This window comes from Salvelinus fontinalis, chromosome 30, assembly GCF_029448725.1.
Source record: "Salvelinus fontinalis isolate EN_2023a chromosome 30, ASM2944872v1, whole genome shotgun sequence".
Lineage (NCBI taxonomy): Eukaryota > Metazoa > Chordata > Actinopteri > Salmoniformes > Salmonidae > Salvelinus > Salvelinus fontinalis.
Genome location: NC_074694.1, coordinates 40,777,075 through 40,783,074, shown reverse-complemented (window position 1 = coordinate 40,783,074; position 6,000 = coordinate 40,777,075). Strand labels below are relative to the sequence as shown.

Here is a 6,000-nt window from a genome sequence, read left to right as displayed (position 1 = left end):
GTCTCTGATTGGGGATCATATTTAGGCAGCCATTTCCCCACTGTTTTTTGTGGGATCTGGTTTATGTGTAGTTGCCTGTGAGCACTCCAGAACGTCACATTTAGTTTATTCTTTATTGTGCTGTTCATTTATAATAAAAAATGACGAACCGATTTCACACGGGCTTTGGTCCGAATGTTCTTACGACGATCGTGACAAAGACACAGCTGTCAATTTTTTAGTCCTTAAATGAAACTGGTATACTTTTTTATTTATCACAATTATCACCAATTTATCTGAAGCCCACAATTGGTATATTTTTAAGAGTATGCTTTCAGAAAATATTTTGTGGCATAATTTCTGATTTGGCCAACGCACACACACACACACACACACACACACACACACACACACACACACACACACACACACACACACACACACACACACACACACACACACACACCACACACACAGTCTCCACCACCTGCTGCAGGGTTCATTTCTGTCTCCTGGTGTGTGTGTTTCGATCAGGCTGTCGGTAGGTGAGCCTTTGGTGGAGTAGCTGCTTTGTTCCGGGAAAAAGTACTGTTGCTCAGTGTGATCAAATGGAGGATGCTGCCATCTAATAGAGCCACCGCCAAATCAAATGGTAGCAACTACCGACTGGGCACACACTGGTTTCAATGAAATTACGTTCAAGCAATGTGGAATAGACGTTGAATTGACGTCTGTGCCCAGTGGGTACCCATATCAATCCTCACAGATCCTATCTTTTGTACATCAGTCAGGCACACACTATGTTGACGGGGGTTTAGTAAAGAAGGGAAAAATCTTTAATCTGACTGGCACAGTAGTACATGTATTTGCACAAAAGCAACAACCTTCATTCCCTTCCACATTTGATTTGAATCGGTAGTTGACTCCGTCCAATGTAGAGTTCACATGTGCTTGCATTAAATGTTTCGAAAACATATCTCAAGACACTTTACACTGTGCTTTTCTCTGTACATATTTGTACGGAAGATTAGATGGATGTGTCTGATGTTGAACTAGTAAGCATACATTTGCTCAGCCAAGTCCATGCAGCGGTTAGATTTACATTTACATTTAAGTCATTTAGCAGACGCTCTTATCCAGAGCGACTTACAAGTATATACATTCATACTCTTTTTTGTACTGGCCCCCCGTGGGAATCGAACCCACAACCCTGGCGTTGCAAGCGCCATGCTCTACCAGATGTGATGGAAATGGATGAAATGGCCGGAATCATCGTTAATGCCTTGGCAGCATACAGCTTATCATCATGCATCATGAGTTCTCAAACCCAGCGTCATTTAATGGGTGAGTTATCTCTAATAACAGAAATATCACAATGTTTACTGTATATGAGTTCTTAACACCTTGGAAAGGGTCCATAGGTGAGTAGGCTACTGATGGAAATATCTGCAGTCAGCCATGATTGGAATGTTAGTGTGCTAGAGGGTGATTATTCAGACAGAATGGAAGCGAGAGTTATGTTTTACCACGTCACCTTAGAATGAAGCAAGGGACAGTTGGAGTTTGGTTGGGGTCATGGTAAAATACACGTCTGAGGTTATTAAATAAAATCCTTATTTAAGATAGCTAGTTTGTAACATGTGTACTTCTTCTTACTGATACCATACGACAGAAAATGAAATCCACTCCCATATTGCTCTTGGATATGAACCACATGCTTCACATTGTTAATTTGAAAAATAAACTCGCTATCTGCAGAGTATTAACATTGACTAATTGTTGAGCCCTGTATCCAAGTCCTCCTTCAGTTTTCAGTCCAAAATATTTTCAGTCTATAGGCAGGCATAATACAGTAGGTAGGCCTTAAAGTAAAAGTATAAATCATATCAAAAATCTTATATTAAGCAAACCAGACAGCACCATTTTCTTGTAAAAAAAAAAAAAGTATAGTTAGGGGCACACTCCAACACTCAGACATCTTTACAAAAAAAGCATGTGTGTTTAGTGAGTCCGCCAGATCAGAGGCAGTAGGGATGACCAGGGATGTTCTCTTGATAAGTGCGTGAATTTGACAATTTTTCTGTCCTGCTAAGCATTCAACATGTAACAGTACTTTAGGGTGTCAGGGAAACTGTATGGAGTAAAAAGTACATTATTTTCTTTAGAAATGTAGTGAAGTAAAAGTAAAAGTTGTCAAAAATATAAATAGTAAAGTAAAGTACAGATACCTCAAAAAACACAAGTAGCACTTTAAAGTACTTTACACCACTGTTGAAGGTCTAACATAATTCTCATAAGCATAGCCTATAGTAATAATTGTTGTATTCAAGTTTTCCTCTCGTAAGCTTAATGTATTATAGTGTATTTAATTGTATGTTTGGAAATTGTTATGTTGTATTATAGAGAAAAAGCTCCTGATCCTCAACTCATCTCATCTTCAGGTAACACAAGGTAGAGGTATTTCTCATTCTGAAGGGAGGAGGTGGAGCGCATCTTCAGCAGACCTTTATAAGGACGAGGATAACGCGCCGCGCCAGACACGTGTGGATGCCAAGAGATTGCCAACATCTCAGAAACTGTATTCATTTCTATTCAGTCTGATGGCGTCATATTCAAAACAAGTATTGCTATTTTTTATTGTCGTTTTTATCAAAGAAGGCAGATGTGTTTGTAATTTACAGTGCTATTCCTGTAGAGAGCGGTAGATCGTTTTCTAAAAATGGTTTTATGCGCGCCCATACTGTATACATAAGCGGAGGGAAGAGAAATCCTAGCAGTTCTCTTGATTCAATTTCACTGTCGAAACGATACTGGAGCACTTTTTTGCACACTCCTAAAGCAAAATCCCAAATAACGAGCACCTAGCGACTTTGTTTAAGTGCAATAGAGGAACTGTACGAGACAGTTTGCCCGTACGCGGTGCGTTGCGGAGGGATTTAGATAGAAAACCCCAGTGTTGTGCAGTTGCATTCCCTACCACTTCACTTGCGCTGGATACGGGGAGGCTTTTACTTTTTTCATCCAGGTTTCTGTCTCAAAACAACCGTATTCTCGTCTAAATCAGCTGAAGAACCTGACGGGTGAGTCTCATTGGCACATACTTGCTTCCAAACGTGTACTACCCACCTTGCATGTTGCATTTGTGCGTATTCATCTGTCTAGCCACTGTAGCTGCACGGTTTGACAGATCAGCAGCACCATGTAGGCTACAGTATAGCTTCAGTTTGGCCTCCTAAAGTTTGGTTGCTAAAATATAATCCGCCGCAATTAGGCTTCTGTTGTTATTAGTGTTTTCATTGTGGATGCAGTTGTGTAAAATGCAGATAGTCCGCGTGCAATGTGTTCACATAGTCCATTGAAGGGCCTAATTTGGATTTATGATACTGCACACAAGCACGCACACACACACACACACGCACGCGCGCGTATGTGCGTCTTTGTCTATTAGTGTGTAGGCTATGCGGTGTGTCTTTTTGCGTAGGAGGTTAAAATATTATTTTGGCATACAATTAGACAGTAAATGTCATATTGTTCAAAGCTGTTGTGGGTATGTTTGTAACACATTTGCAGAAAATACTTTCGATAACTTATATTGACTCTGACAACTTCCAAGGGTTACAGTACAAATTACACATCCCATTTGCTATGATACTGCAGAATGAAAGTGCTAATTATAGGACTATAACTACATTAATATTGATAGGATAATACAATTTTCGGTCTGACTCTCGTAGTGCGTAATAATAGAATATTGGCCTGAAGAATATAATGGAACACATGGCAGTTATGCACTGCCAGATCATTTAGCCTTGTTTAGGAAATTCACGAGTTACTGTGGAATGTTAATAGCTTGGTACGATGTTACTTACTATTCTATTGTAACAAATGTGTTGTACGTCTGTTTTTCTTAGCGCTGTCAAACAGTAATGACCCTTAACTGTTCTTTAAAGGAATTTCTCCTCTTTCTTTCCTTAGCACGTTTACATCTGTCATACTATGGACCCATATTTCAATTCTGACAGCTATATTACAATGGCTCAGGTTTTTATATCCAATGCACATTCAGCGCACGTCCTCTCTCTGCATAGAATGTTGAAGTTCTTGATCTTCAAAGACTTCAATGACCAATGGAAGGCTTTTGTTTTGTGCTGATTCAAATTGACAACTCGAAGATAGAATGCCTTTTCTTTTGACATTGTCAGTATGCAAGCAAGACGACCTCCCAAGTCGTTTTCTCGGGGATAGCCTGATAGCTGTTTTCATTCGTGAGGAAGATATTTTTCCCTAGCTTCATGATAAAACCTAAATACAGCGAGCCCTTGGCTTTCATCCAGATGTCCACCTATACAGTACATGAATCATTACCTACTTGTTTAAAACCCCGTGTTCTTTGCCTCTGTTGATTATTAGCCTTGGTCAAATCAGACATTACACCATAAAAAAAGTTCTGAAAGCATACTCTTACAAATAAACCCAATTGTGAGCTTTGGAAAGCATCTGTAATCACATTTTAGCACTTGTGTACAGTAACTCAGCCTCCTACATTTTGAGTTCCATCACAAAGAAATGAATGTCTCATGTCTTCAGTACATGGTCTACTACATGTGTATTAGTGCATACTGTTTATGTTTGGCATGGGGGAATATCAGTAAGCATAAGGGATGAATAAGAGAGAAAGAGAGCGGTATTGGCCGGTGGAGTAGTCATTCTGTAGCCCAATGTGACCTGCTCCCCTCTGTGTGTGTGTGTCTGTACAGTGTGTGTGTGTGTATTTGAGATGGCTGGCAGGCTGGCCCTCTTCAGGGGTGCTGAGGTGACCTTCTTCAGCCTCTCTCAGCTTATTTTTGTCTACAGTACTGTATATGTCTCGGTCTCTCTCTCTCTTTTGGTTCCTCTCTCTCTCTCTGTTTCTCTGTCTCTCCGTCTCGCTCTCTCTGGCTCTCTCTCTCTGTATGGGGCAGTGGTGCTGAAAGCTTAGAAAAAGTTCAGTTATATAAGCAGGCTATGCAGTGCAGCCGATGTCCTGATCTGAATCCACTGTATTATGATGTAAGAGAGAGCAGAAAAGAGCATAGCAGAGGAGCCTAGAGAGAGACAGGGGCATGCTGGGTAGTCAAACATGTCGAACGCTTTCCTGAACACTCTAGGGCTTGGCTGAGAGTGGGCAGTGGGGCCAGACTGGAATTCGACCAGATTTCATTAGTGTCTTACTTATATAATATTGACTGAGACTGGACAATGTACTGTCTATGAGAATGACGTATTTGGTTCCAATGTTCTTAGCATTGACAGTGAATGTTTTTCATGTTGCCTGACTTGACTTGAATACAGTGCAGCAGAGTTAGTCATACAACACATGCCCCCGAAGCACTCTTGCACGATTGTCTCTGCTCATGTCTATGATTCATTAGATTATATCACCCCATGTGCCATGCGCTCACAGGTTGCTCTCACAGTCTCCGTTCAGAAAAGCGCAGGCAGTAAAGCACACAATGGCATCAGCTGATCTGCATGTTCTTGCTCTGCTGGGAACATTGATAGTAATTTTAACGTCAGACAACATTCTAAGCTGGATAAACCTATATCAAAGTCCATTTGATTGATAGCTTCGGATGAAGGGAGAAATGGTCCCATAGATGTGAGCGGATAACATTTTTGATTGTTTGACTGGTTATTGTCACGTTCCTCACCTGTTTTCCTTGTTTTTGTATGTGTTTAGTTGGTCAGGGCGCGAGTTGGGGTGGGCATTCTATGTTATGTGTTTCTATGTTGGGTTAAATGTGTTGCCTGATATGGTTCTCAATTAGAGGCAGGTGTTTGACGTTTCCTCTGATTGAGAACCATATTAAGGTAGGCTGTTCTCACAGTTTGTTGGTGGGTGATTGTTCCTGTGTCTGTGTCTGTATGCACCACACGGGACTGTTTCGTGTTTTCGTTCGATTGTGTAGTCTGTACCTGTTCGTGCGTTCTTCGTGTATATGTAAGTTCTCAAGTTCAGGTCTGTCTACGTCGTTTGTTGTT

At 40.8% G+C, this 6,000-nt stretch overlaps 1 protein-coding gene across 2 annotated transcripts in view; it reads left to right on the top strand.

The window, feature by feature from the left end:
* The first annotated feature begins 2,536 nt into the window (after window positions 1-2,536).
* The window catches only part of LOC129829223 (thyroid hormone receptor alpha-like), a 192,632-nt gene continuing 189,168 nt past the window's right edge, over window positions 2,537-6,000 (top strand). For both annotated transcript variants that reach the window (XM_055890886.1, XM_055890884.1), the window contains exon 1: window positions 2,537-3,059. The gene's annotated coding sequence lies outside the window, so the exon portion shown is untranslated. The remainder of the gene's footprint in view (window positions 3,060-6,000) is intronic.